The 13,733-nt window shown below is 44.4% G+C and overlaps 1 protein-coding gene across 2 annotated transcripts in view; it reads left to right on the forward strand.

Moving 5' to 3' along the window:
• The first annotated feature begins 5,212 nt into the window (after window positions 1-5,212).
• The window catches only part of syt1a (synaptotagmin Ia), a 130,529-nt gene continuing 122,008 nt past the window's right edge, over window positions 5,213-13,733 (forward strand). For both annotated transcript variants that reach the window (XM_035616488.2, XM_035616470.2), the window contains exon 1: window positions 5,213-5,583. The gene's annotated coding sequence lies outside the window, so the exon portion shown is untranslated. The remainder of the gene's footprint in view (window positions 5,584-13,733) is intronic.

The raw sequence follows: 13,733 nt of genomic DNA on the forward strand, positions 1-13,733 counted from the left end.
AGCACGAGAGGAATCAACCAATGACAGTCCAGAGGCCTGACATTCGCCAAATGGCAGGATTCAACTCATTGGGCTCGGAGTAATGGCGACGGTTTTAGCTTCAAGTGAAGAAGGACGAATGTTCCTTGACTTTATTTTTGTGTTTTAAAGGAGTCAGAGTGTTTCTGCACCCAGAAGCAGCAAGGGAATGAGGCGGCGCTGTCAAAATGTTGTAGAATGTCGGGAATAATTAGATTAAAAGGCTAAATTCTACTTCCCAAACCATTTATAGTAGCTTTTTTTTTATATATTTTGACAAGTGATTACTACTCTGACCGGCAGCTATTACAGTTTGCCAGATGCTGTGAAGTGCATCTGAACATTTTTCTACCCGTTTCATCTGGCCCAATTTTATGTCATCGGCGGAAAATGACTTTTGTCTGTGTGTCTCTCCCCCTCCGCCCCTCGTGAAGCCATTATCCTAAAAAAAGAGATCTATTTGGGACGGCACTACAAACCCACATTCTGCTCCGCTCTGCCCTTTGGACAGCCGGTGTGTGTTGGACGTCTTTAAATCCGCCCTTGAAAAACCCTTTCTCCCATGTGCCCAAAAGGCAAAAACTGTACATTTTAGATGACTTGTGTGTGTTTTCCATCTCCAGCATCTCTCCTCTGGGGGGGGGGAGGAAATCCTGCACAAAACGCCATCATCAACCTCAAGAGTCCGCCCAGGCAAGGCAACCAACAAAAAAAAATCCATTTCACATGGACATTTTACTGAAGCAAGGTAAACCAAGCACAGCTCACACACACACACACACACAGGGGGGATGACAGACTTCGCTCTGTCCGTTGGGAATTAAGTCATCCGCTCTGAAGATCTCTGCTCCCGCGCCCTGGGGGTTGCCGCGGCAATGGGATACAGCCTGTGTATCCCAATCAATCTTTTCCAAAAACAGTACACCATCGCATTGTGCACAAAAAGCCAATGTGTCGACCGCCAGATGAGACTTTACTATGAATGTGGCGACAAAGTGCCGCTCTTCCGTTCGCCTCCCACAGACTCCAAATGGCTGCTGGGAACGTTATCGACGCCTGATCTTCTTTCTTTCTTTTTTTTGACGCACTACTGTTGTGTTGTCTCAAGAGAGCGCGACTCGCCCTGAGGAGGATAACTGTACTGTACCTCCACGGGGCCTCACTTCCCGCTTTCCTCCAGTCGGTGGCAGTGTTCCAAAGCCTGGAACCCATCATCAGTGTGACATCCAGGAGGCGGCCGGCTTCACTGTATCATGGCTCTCATGTGTTGTTGTTGTTGTTGTTTTTCACAAGGGTTATGTGTTCAGTGATCCTCGGTGACTCTAGCTCTCCAGGTGGAACAGTCTTGTGATATGTTAAGATAGGCCGAGGTTGGAATGGGAACCCTGGAGGTGGAAGGTGTTGTTTCCTATTCCACATGTGGTTTGCTGTCAGTTATCTCAGTGGAGCTGTTGATGCGCTTCCTGGGGAAGAACAAAAAACTAAATCACTGTTGCATAACAGTCACGCTACTGTATGTTAATACGGCTCTCATTCATGATGGATCTTGTTCCTGATAGATTTGTTCGTTGACTATGATAAACAGGCTGTCACGTGCCCAGAATGCTCCTGATCCCAGTGCTATTTCCATCGTTCCCTCTCCCCGTTCCCCTCGTCCATTTTAATCAGCTCCAATCCTCCGGAGAGGCAGCATGTGAATTTGAATGTTGTTGATGACTCACAAAGTCCACGCCAAGCAGAGGAGTGGAGGCAGCAGCAGCAGCTCTGGGGAGCAGCAGCAGCAACCTCTGAAGGTCACTCGACGCTGTTACCATGACAGCGCCGAAGCCTCGCGTCGGGGAAGTTGTAGTTTTTTTTTGCGGTTGTGTGTGTGTGTGTGTGTGTGTTCCTGTCGTTGCGGAGCAGATATTTGAGAGTGGACCTGGAAACGCAACATCGACAAACATGTGCGTCTCCCTTCCTTCCACCTCTTGCTCATCAGCACCGCCGAGTCAGCAGGGGAGAAGCAGAGGTGCATGTTCAGCCCTGAGCTGAGTCTCATCCTGAGCTTTCCATCCTGGGAAGGACACACACACACACTCACACAAGCATCGTCAAGCGGCGGGGGCTGACAGGGAATCAGAAAAAGAGTCTTTCTGGTGAATCCCGGGTGAGTGGGAGCAGAAGTGGCCGGAGTTTCACCTCTCCGCGTGCCACCCTGCCGTATGCAAACAGGACTAGCAGATGGTTTAGACAGACGCAAATACTAATCATCCATCTGTCATATCTACGCTTAGTCTGAAGAAGGACCGTCAACCACTGAACGTGGCCGTCCCCGTCTCTCTATGTCCCCTCCATTCAGCCGTCAGCCATCACCGCCCACAGACAGCTACCCACCTACCTACCTGCCCCCCCGCCTCCCGCCCGTCTATACCAGGAGAACGTGCATCAGCGCTCAGGTGGGCTGCTGCAGCTAAGCAGGGAGGAGTGCCAGAGTTCATCCATATATGCATGACCATTCCCATGGCAGCTCGCAGGGGAGCTGACTTCGCAGGAAGCTCTAACAAGGCAATTATCCCATGTTGGGTTTCATTCCACTCCGGCACCGGGTGTCCTGGAGGGTTTGGAGCCTCGGATGCCTGGATGTCTCCCCTCAAGACCTGTTGCTCAGAGAGGCTGAACGAGATCAATGTTCATGTGTTAAAAGGCCATGTGGGTGGTTTGGGCAGTTTCAGCCGTATTGCCTGTATTTTACATTGGTGTTTGGCATTTTCCAAACTTTTTTCTACATGCAAGGCTTTGGTTAACTTCTTAATGCAATGAAAATCAGGTAGGTCATCAATAATACAATATACAATACCACGTTTGACTGATGTGATTTATGAACTGGGATTGTGTCAGCAATGTGTCACGTTGCCCGGCATGTCAAGCAAGCTGAGTGGTCGATAATTGGGGGGGAAATTAAAGTTATTCAAATGTTAACTTGATTCAGCGCATAATATTTTTCAAGCGTCTGATCAGACAAAAACAAGATATTTTTAAGGCTGAGACCTTTGCTGCAACTCATCCTCCCTCCCTCTCTCTCTCCTTCCTGTCTCTTTCAACTGTCACTGTCAAAATAAATGAAAGAAAAAAAAAAGATTTGACAAAAATAATCTGACCAGAAAATCCATTTAGTAGCTTTCAGTTGAATTACATCATCATCTACTCTCTCTGCTGCTGCCGCTGGATGTTCTGGCCCCTTTGGTGCTCCTCTTCTCTTTACTTTTTTTTTACTCCATTAACTGTCTGGTTCTAAAATTTGAAAGTCTCCGTCAGTCTGATGGGAAACTGAGCGTGGACACGTCTCACATCACGGGGAACACAGCGCACGTCAAATCTCAAAAGTGAAGCTTTTTAATGAACAACAAACGGGCTATTATTTACTCATCAGGCTGAGTGACATGGCTTTTGTCATCATTTGATGACATGTGAGCTGTGTGCACTTTGTTAATGTGGACTCTGACTCTAAATGTGTACGTGAATGCAGTAGTTTGTTGTGATCCGGTTATTTCTCCATCCCCTATTTTCTGTGTCGTGGTTGCTTCGCTGGAGCGTTACTTACCACGCTGACATTCAGACACGCTACGCTCAGAGGGGGCCACCCAGAGCATCACGGGCAGGTGACACATGGCTGAAAAGGTCGTTTCTCCGTGTGGCGCGACAACATGATCCCACGCAAGCAGGAATCATCCACTGGGTGCACGATGGTATAGATCCAGAATGTTCGGGACCTGCTTGGTATGGAGTGGCCTTCAGGAAGGCATGTGAATATTGACCTTTAACGCGAAAGGGGAGCATGACGGTGAGCTCAGTACCCCCCACCACACGTCATTATCCTTCCATTATCTGTCTTATTGTGTGACAGTCTGCACATTCAGGTGGTTTTTCTCGGATACGTTCTTCCTTGACAGGCTTTTTTGATGTGTGCTGAATAACCCAGACATCTGGCTGTCACATCAGATGTTGAAATCGCCGCCGGTCCGCAGGAGATCTCTGTAACTTTGGCATCCGTCACCATGACAAAGGTCATCTTGACTGTGGCGTAAGGAAGGAAAGAGAGGAGAGCGAGGGAGCAAGAACAGAATTGGAACGGCATATTTCGTGGTCTACTTTACATAATGGCCCGGCAGCGAGGCGGGAATGTTGTGGGGGGGAAACATATTGCGAAAGAGCAGTGTTGTTGATGCTCCTGAAAAACTCCTCTCCTCCAAAGCCATTAGTGATCAGATAAAGAGTGTAGATCGACTTGTAATGATGCTCTCTCGCATTGGTCTCTCCCTCTTTATCTCGACGCCTCAGCCAGATGAAAGGCAGTGGGAGAGACCATGAGGGCCTTTTGTTGTGGACGTTATTTTACCCTCACGCGCACGGAATATAGCTCCTCCACCACCTGCAATTGCACCTGCCTGCTTTGATCACTGGTTATTGCGAAGACATATGAACTTGCACAACGTTTGCAATGAAACCAGCCTGAGCGAGTTCAGGCACTTACTGGGTTTGACTTACACCAAATAACCCGAATCAGAGACTCAAATAACCCAAAGCAATCATCATGAAAGAGCACATGTTTTTATTTGGAATGCCAGATGGGATTATGTTATGTCTTCATCTGTGCCTGTTTCTTCTTGCTTCTTCGTCTTTTGTGAGAAGGATTGTGCAAAAAAATGATTTTGACAAAACTTTTCTTTAACTATATCATTTAGATTATAACACCAGCGGATCGGCCGTCTTAGTTAGACACATGAACACAAGCTCCAGGAAGTATATCTGGTCCTCTGTCTGTTTGTGATTATGTTATATTATATATAAATAATATATCAACGTCTCCGTCTGGATCAATAAAGGTTTCACTGTGAATCAATAAAGTATTTATCTATCTATCGTGAGAAGTCTTCACTAAGAAATGGGATTTTTTTTTCATTTGAAAAGGGATTATAAAAAAATATGTTTCAGTGAAGTTGTAATAAACATACATTTGATTTTCTTTGTCCTGTGTGTTGGGTTTATTGAAAAAATAAATACTAATTAGGAAAGATGGAGAGAGAATGTGGCCATAACTTTTTTTAATGGGAGTAAAATACCCAAAAAAAACAAAAAAAAACGGAAAGTTGCTCACCTGATTGAAAAACCTGGCAACACAGGAGCGTTAATCAAACGCACCTGGTGCCAGTGTTGATTAGTAAACTAGGCCACAGGCACATGTTGACGCTGCTGCCGCTTATCTTTAAATTCTTATTAATTTTTTCTGCGTGTACAGAGTAAAAGTTGGGTCTGAACTTGTCACCTGTGGAGGACGTTCGTGATGAACCCTGTTTTTGTTTTGCTGCTGCAGCTGCTGCTAACTGTTAGCTTCAGGTTAGCCGTAGCCGCACCTGCTAACTAGCATGCTAACTCAACAGGCTAACACCGTCAGTTAGCCGCTAACGCTCCTCAGGCCCAGAAGATGGAGTCGCGCCGTCCTGCTGCTGCTGTTGTTGTTGTTGTTGTTGTTACCACTTCTTCCTAAAGGAGTCGCAAAGATGACATCTGCTTCACTACAACAAGGTAATAAGTTTCCACTTTTCGCTGTGTCATTGTTCGCTGGGTTATTAATACTTGTAAGCTAGCTGCTAGCTTTGTGCTGTGGTCCAGTTCAGCTGAACATGAAATTGTTCTTGTTGTGGCGTTGTTCATATTTATGTGGTTGTTGTGTGCATGATGTTTGTTTCAGGGCTGCTTTGGTTTTTAAATATAAAGAAATATTGGTTTTAGTCTGTGTAGTTGTTATGGATACCAGCCCATAGATAACCATACTGTACATACTGTCTACTGTATGTGCAAGCCTGACATAGATCGTCAATGTGAGCCATATCTTCACCTAAAAAGAGAATATATATAGCCCATTAAAATTTCAGTTGTTCCTTATTTTAATGTGTTTGCTTAAAACTGAGAGACAATACGTAATATAAAGGCTGGCTTTGTGTTAATATTTGGTGAAAACAAAAAAACGCTGACGCACTCGACCGATTGCGAGCGAATCTCATTCGTCAATCACCCTATTTTTACAGCGTCAAAATGTTAGAAAATATCTTTGGGAAAATATGGATTTAATGTGTCCCATTTGCTAATATGGGGGAGGGCGGTGAGGTCTATGACCTACAGTGTACTGCGGTCCACCACCAGGGGGCGATCGTGATGATTTGGCCTCACTTTTGTGGAGCTCCTCCTGTCGTACATCTTTTTATGGCATATTGCAAACCTGAGGGGTTTGATGATCATCTGCTTATCAATGAACCGGATGTTTCATGAGAAATCCAAGCTACATGCTGAACATTTTAAGGGATTAATATGCAAATATTTTGATAGGTTCAGATTATAGTTTGCAGCTCTCCTCTCTCTGCTGTCGCTCTACTCTTCTACAACTCCTGTAGTAACACTTCACTCGTACAGCTAGTGCTCGTCAAATGTTGTGCACAAACAAACAGGTGACCTTGCCCTCGTCCGTGCGGCGCCTTCGCCTTCTTCCCTTTCAATTTTCTTCCTTGGTCCTGATACCATTATTATTATTCTCTCCAGCGTGCGTAGATCTCGCCGAACCACTTCTCACCTTCTCGCACTGTCATTTTCAAAATCGCTGCTTTTCAGGAATACATCAGAAATGCTCTTATCGGGGACTTTGGTGTGAACGCAGTTCAGCTGGTGAGAAAAGCAACTGAAAAGAAGAAAATAAAAACATTTGGGATAGATGTTGATCTGTTCCAATCTCAGGAATGTTACTTAAATTTAAAAAAAACACCCCTGTCCTACGGAAACACACTTTTATCAGCTTGTTTGTGTGCATTGTACGCCTAGTCACATTGTTACTTATGAGCTGTTTTGTGTCAGTAATGGATGTTTTCAAGGTTTTGGCAGTGAACTCATCGTGCAAAGTCCATCCTTTAAAAAGCTTGTGCAGCGTGCGTCAGTCGCTTTATCAAATTCCGCAAAACGCAGCCGAAGTGTTGCAGAGCTACAACGCTTCACTTTTCGAAACTGTCAAGAGCAGGCTGTAGATTCATGTTGGGGAAAAACTTCCATTACTTTTAATCGTGTTAAGCAGCTCGTGGATGGCGGTGCATGCTGGGAGATAGGTCTGTATAGGATCCAAGGACTGAAGTGAAATGTGTAGGATAAGCTCAGCTTGGATTGTATGGGGAAGAGGACACAGCTATACTGGCACTGTACAATGGCCTCCAGCTGCAGGCGCTGGATAGCAGGAGCCTGTTGGTCATGTGGTGTGTCACAGTGGGTACACACACACACACAACACACTCCACGTTCGCCTCAGTGGGTCTTCATCTGCGTTTCAAATGATAAGCCCCTCTCAGCCACCTTGTCCTGCGTGCGAATGGCGGCTATAAACGGGTTCAATAAACCAACTTCTGTCATCTGTTACACAACGTAACTGGTCTGAAGACTAGAACAGCTGTTTTAATTTTTCAGTCAAGTCGGGAAAATATGGCTGCGAGGGAAAACCACTCGATCAAACCACTCTGTTCACGCTGAACCCCCCCCCCCAACTTTGACTGTGGTGGTGTTTGGTGAGCTGACTGAGCTTCTCAGCGAAATATGTCAGAACGTCAGATTTGGTGTTAACATCCGTCCTGAGTGATCCAATCATCAAGCGGAAAGCTCTTAAGTACAGAACTTGTGAAGCATAGACTATATTAAAAATGGTCTTTCTGACTGTATATAAAAAGTGTTATTCTCTGGAATCACCATTCGCGAGTCAGGCACAAGCCCACTTCTGTCAACAAGTACACCTCGTCCGCTGGAAAATCTGTTTTAACACCTTTGCTGCATTTGACGCCTTTTACCCCCGAGGGCAGTTTGTACCCATGAGGATGCAGCAATGCTATAAAAACCACACAGGCCTTTTTTTACCTGTTGCCTGATTAAACCCTGTGAGTAATAGCAGTAGATGAGAGCGTCCACACATGTTATTATTTCCAGTCAGGTTGAACCAAGCTTCCTTCTATGGCATTTTTTCAGTGTTTTTCTTTTGGGCCGTATGAGTAATTTTCTTGAGGTGCTAAATTTAGTAGCATAAACAATTTATTGGAAGCTTGACGCTGTCATGGCAACCGACCTCCACTTTTCTTTCCTCCTGTTGTGACACTCCTGCTTCAAACTTTTGAGCAGAGAAAGTTTTCAATTACAGCCTTTCAGCAGAACAACAGCGCTTCCTCACCGTCTTCCTCCTCCTCCTCTTTTATCTTCCTCCTTTCTCTGAAAAAACCATCGAGTCTGGAGGTGGCGAAGTTGGGGATGATCTTCCCCTTTGACCATGACTGATAACCGTGGATGATCTGAGATGAAAATTACCGCTCACAACCGCCAGCCATATCCCAAAAAAACTTTTCCCTTCCTCAGAACAAAGAGCCTAATTAACACCTTAGGAGTGAAAGAAATCCTGTCGTGTTACGCAATGAGCTAAATTATAGATAATACTGCCCAGGAAAATTATAGGGTGTCAGTCGCTCCTGTCATCTCCACTACACCCTCCTGTGATTAATTAATCTGGCCTCGAGATCAGCTCTGACCCCTACAGGTGTGGATGGATTTGGTTTGCAATACGGTTTTTCCTTTTTTCTTTTTGAGAACTTCTTTGTTTTTTCTCGGGTTTATTTAGAAGAAAAGTGGTAATCAAAACACAAATTGCAAAGTGAAACTCCATAATTACAGTATCTCCCCTGGACTTGACAAATATAATTTATTTGTTTTGTTAATAGTCGTTTAACTTTCCGAATGATTTTAAAGTAGAAGTGATTTCAGGGATACTCGCAGGAATAATTCAGATTTCACTGCCCTTCATTTGCTTCTCAGTGAATGTTGTATACATTTAATGCTTGATGGCATAATGTGAATTATTCACACACCTTTAAGTCGTCCACGTTCAGGCTTCTACTTGATAATTTACAGGTCTAATTGTTCTGAACCTGAATTCGTCCTCTCCCCTCGGAGAATCGGTAATTACATTAACCTTCTTTTCTTTGTTGTCGTTTGCCAATGACTCTTAATCAACCATGTGGGCTGCTCCCGTATTGTAAATTACAGAGCAGGACAAATTCGGTGAACAGAGGGGATTTTATTTTTTCTTTTCCCAACAACTTGACCCATTTTTTTCTTTAATTTTTCAAATATTCTCTGACATTTTGTCTTTTACTGACAGTGGACAGAAAGGAGATGGAGAAGGGATGACATCTGACAAAGGGCGTGGCCGAGTTTGAACGTGTGTCATCTGCTTAACCAGCTGAACGACTGTTTTTGACCTGTGTTTGTAGTCTACTGGAAAAATGATAGTGTTTTTTGTTTTCATCACCATTTACTCACTAGATCATAGTACAAGTATTAAAGTGATGTTACTCAACACAGCCTCAGTTCCGGAGGATGATAGTTCTCTGTCTCTCTCTCTGGAAGCTGGTGATCTGTAACATGTTGTACCCGCGTAGCAAACAGCTGAGAGACTCCGCTTGCGCTGACATCACGTGACAGCCCCAACTAAAAATAGCCCTCTCTCCCCAACACATGATGAAGATGATACCCGGACTAAGAATAGGTCGACTGGAGGGAAGAGGGAAAAAAAGCGGAGTGATAGTATATCACCAGTGGACGGTTGGAGAAAAGGATTTTAATCATTTGGTCCTGAAACAAAAACCATATCAGGAAATCTGGTGACAGAATAATTTGCTCTAGTTCGGGCTTTGCTCGGTATCTGACAAGCGCCGGATCCTCTCCCACCTGCACACATCGCTGCTAATTGACTCGTGGAGAGATGTGTAGAAAATGGAACTAGCTGAGGAAACAAAACCTTTTTTTTTATGTTTAACTGCTGCAGTCATCTGCTTTTAATGTGTTGACTTACAATCAGTGCAGCAATACACAGATCCAACTACAGCAAAAAAAAAACTAGACTCAATTATGAGATCAATAAGTTGAGAAGAGTGCATTCAAGATTATGTTGTGGAGCATCTTCCAGCTGCTATGAGAAAAGAAATAACCTAAAAGATTATCAGCTTATAAAATAATTAGAATTCTAATAAAATATACCAAAGATGACAAAGATACTCAAGGACTGTGTTGTGTGTAACCTTGAGTCAGATATGAGATGGGATCTTTGTGAGACTTGAGGGCCAAAACTCTCTCCTCTAAACATGTCTCATATATATATATATATATATATATATATATATATATATATATATATATATATATATATATCTCCGCACCGTTCACATTGATTTATTTCTCCCATCGCCACGATTCGTTGCCCTTGGCCGATCAGAGAAAAGATCTCCTGCATCAAGGGTCATTTCATAGACTTATTGTACCACAGTGCAGCGAGTCGGTTCACCCAACAGCCAGATTATAAAAATATCACCTTTGAGGGACTATAATGTACGTGGGGCTTGGCCGCCACTGCCACTGGAAGGCACAGAGGCTGCCATCTTGGCACCTATAAGAAGATGATTTTGCTCTCAGGCAGACAGGCTAGCCTCATTTATCAAACACACCTTAAAAAAAAAAAAACGGGCTGACAGACGGGTCGATGTACGATCATGCGATCGCAGGTGTTATCGTGTGTTGGTGTAGGTGTGGAGGCATCGGCACAAACATCTCCAGGTGATGAGGCTGATTAGTGGTCTGGATGTACTGATAAGAGGAAGTGGCTCGCCTTCTTCTACTCGGACAACCCCTGACAAGATGAGGGTTGCTGCCACGAACCTTGAAGGACGTCGCCCCATGTTCACATCAAGTGTGTTTTGCTGCGGGCCACACCATTTTTTGGTTTTTGATTTTCAGAGCCAAGGCTGAGCTGAAAACCCAGCACACACAGAACCGACAGCTAGAGGACCGCAAGGTATTATTCGCAGCTTTTTACAAAACGTGTATTGGTATAAATCAATAACTTCCCCTTTTAAGGTGTTTTGTGTATTTTTCTAAATTAATAACGCTCAGTAGGATTTAATGTGTTTAAAAGAGTAGTTTAATAAATCATCTCATTATGTTTATATTTAAAGATAAGCCTGCATAAACTGGATGTTCATAAAATACGCCTTCCTCTCAGGACACCTGCTTAAATGACAAAACTCTATTATCACAGCTTCACATTTAGCCAGTTGTGCGCTCGTTGCGTCTTAAAGGAATCACCTCACCGTGTCTAAGCCTTAAGTTAATCTTCTGAACTCAATTGCTTTTACCATAACAATAGAAACCATTAGCAGGCTCAGTGGTGGGAAAACATTACAGGATCCCACCTCAGGTTTTATAGATTATTAAAGTGAGAAAAGCTGTTTGTCTTCGTCGGTGAATGTCATTCCTTTCCCCCAACCTTTCTCTTCACTGTTGATAAAGGAAAAATGACCAAAAATAGATACATTTCTTAAATGAATCTAAAAATGCAAAAGTTTGGGGATGATAATTGATTCCAGAAGAAATGTTATTGTTATTGAGAAATAAATAAGGAATTCTTGTCATTCCTCTAATTAACGTCTCTCTTGTGAATTTTGTGGTTTTGGAGTTGGGAGGATTTGATGACAATCTGAGAAGATTAGTCCGTCCAGTGGCCGTTTCCTCGCTTTACAGATCTGGGATATTGGCAGACACGTTTGAGAGTTTAAGCTTTTAATTTAAATTTCAACAGTGGCCTATTACCCCAGACCGCCTTTATCGGGAAGTCCGTTGATTGTGTCCAGTTTCAGTCATGACACTCAATCTCAAAAAGCCATATTCTAATTAAATATCGCCTGTAACACAGCGAAGAAAGGTTGTTTTGTTTCATCCCCATAGATTTTGTAGGCGGAGGAGCCTTTCCCCTTGAGTCATCCTGCTCCTGATTGTAGACGTGTCTTATTTTAAAGCAGCGACTGACGATGACCATAAGTTATTCATGATATTCAGAGTGTGTCGATGGGCCATCATCTTTCAGACTGCCCATCCGTGGTGGTAGTAGTCTTTAGCCCTGATGGGCAACTCCCCTTCATCGCTTTGCGATGACATCTTGAGATGTGTAATTTTTTGGGGTGGGCTTGCTCATTTCTATGCAAATTCCATTTGGCGCTTATGTGTCCTTTGACCTCCACTTGTCGCCCGTCTCATCAGCTCTTCCTTGCTCCTGAGCATCATCATCTGCAGCGGGTCTAGCCTTGTCATCCGGCCGCTAACAGTGAGACGGGCTGACAGCCGCCCACCGTTTAGCCATCAGGCTTTTCTCCACATACAGATAAATGTTTTGGATGAAAAGGTGAGCTTGATCTACATGCATCGCCACATGTACATCCTCCCCTGAGGGGGCGAGCGTGAGTGGGTGATGGGAGGCGGGCTGCTGCTGATGCAAAGATGACACAGTGGTGCAAGAGTGTCACATCATCCATCAGCCTGTCGCCGCCCGTCTTCTCCCAGAGATGCTGTCGATCTGTAAACAAGAGAGAGAAGCCCCAGGCTTCCTGGGACGCCATGTGTGTGCAGACAGTCAGGACACGGCGAAGCCTCCGCCGCCCGCTTTATGAATCACACCAGCACTGAGCCGATTTGACCCGAGCAGGGTTTTGATCCATGCGGCCAGGTGTGAGTGACTAATGCTTCTGAAGAATCGTGGCTATGAGCAACCGGACGCATGAAAAACAATCAATGACCTTGTGACATTTTCTAATGAGCAAATATCGTTGACTTGGAGAAACAGTAACCGTAGTTTTTCTGCATCAGCTCCTTAAAAAAGAGCCTCCATTTGATTTGTAGGACTAAACAATTAGCATAAGTATCTCTTCTGCTTATTAGCATCTGTAATTTAACTATCGGAGACTTTTGAATAATGTGCAGTCAGCTCAATGACTGTTTAAAAAAAAAAAGATGCTATCAATATTAAAGTGAAACATTAGTGAGATGGATTTTATTGATTGACACTCAGATCTCAGGTGTCGGTGAAGTATTTGGCTGCTGATGGTCAGACCTCCTTTCATCGCTCGCCGAGCCAAGCGGTGATTGGTTATCTACTGTGTGATGAAAGAGCGGGGACGACACTCACTCGTGTCCTTTATTGCCTCTCTAATTATCCCCCCCCCATCACATGATTAATATTGTCACTTTGATTTTGTTCTGAGCTCATGAGATGAGAGACTCCGTGGCAGAGGACACGGCTCGTACATCGAGGGGGTCGCCGATGTATTGTTTCGCCGCCATCATTTATGTGGGCCTCAGAGACACCTCTGTCCTCTCCAGGACTCTGAGTGAGGCTGGTGGAGCCGGGGCCCTGCTGCCGGCTGGGACGGGGGCCAGGGGAACGACTGGGGCCAAGCTATTTCTGAAAAGGACCAGGGAGGATGCAGCTGGTGTTCCTGCTGTTGACAGTGTCGGTGTGCCAGTCGGCACACTCCAGAACCAATGAGCTCTGTTGTATCAAGGCAAATCAGCACTAAGGTCACTAATCACTGTCCAAAGCCTTCGCCAGGGACAACGAGAGAGGTTTAACTCTGAAAGGTTGACGGACTGATTCACTGAGCCAATAATAAAAGTTCAATAAATTTTAAGTCCGTGGGTACTGGTGCCTGTATTGACTTCATCAGATGTGAGTTGAGAAAACAAGGCCCGTGTTTACAGCTGCTCTCGAGCTTTCAACCGTTGCGTGATCTTCATAAGCAAATTTTGTTTTCCCGGGTGGTGTCGTAGATGTTTATATT

Source organism: Scophthalmus maximus, chromosome 12, assembly GCF_022379125.1.
Source record: "Scophthalmus maximus strain ysfricsl-2021 chromosome 12, ASM2237912v1, whole genome shotgun sequence".
In the NCBI taxonomy this organism is placed as follows: domain Eukaryota; kingdom Metazoa; phylum Chordata; class Actinopteri; order Pleuronectiformes; family Scophthalmidae; genus Scophthalmus; species Scophthalmus maximus.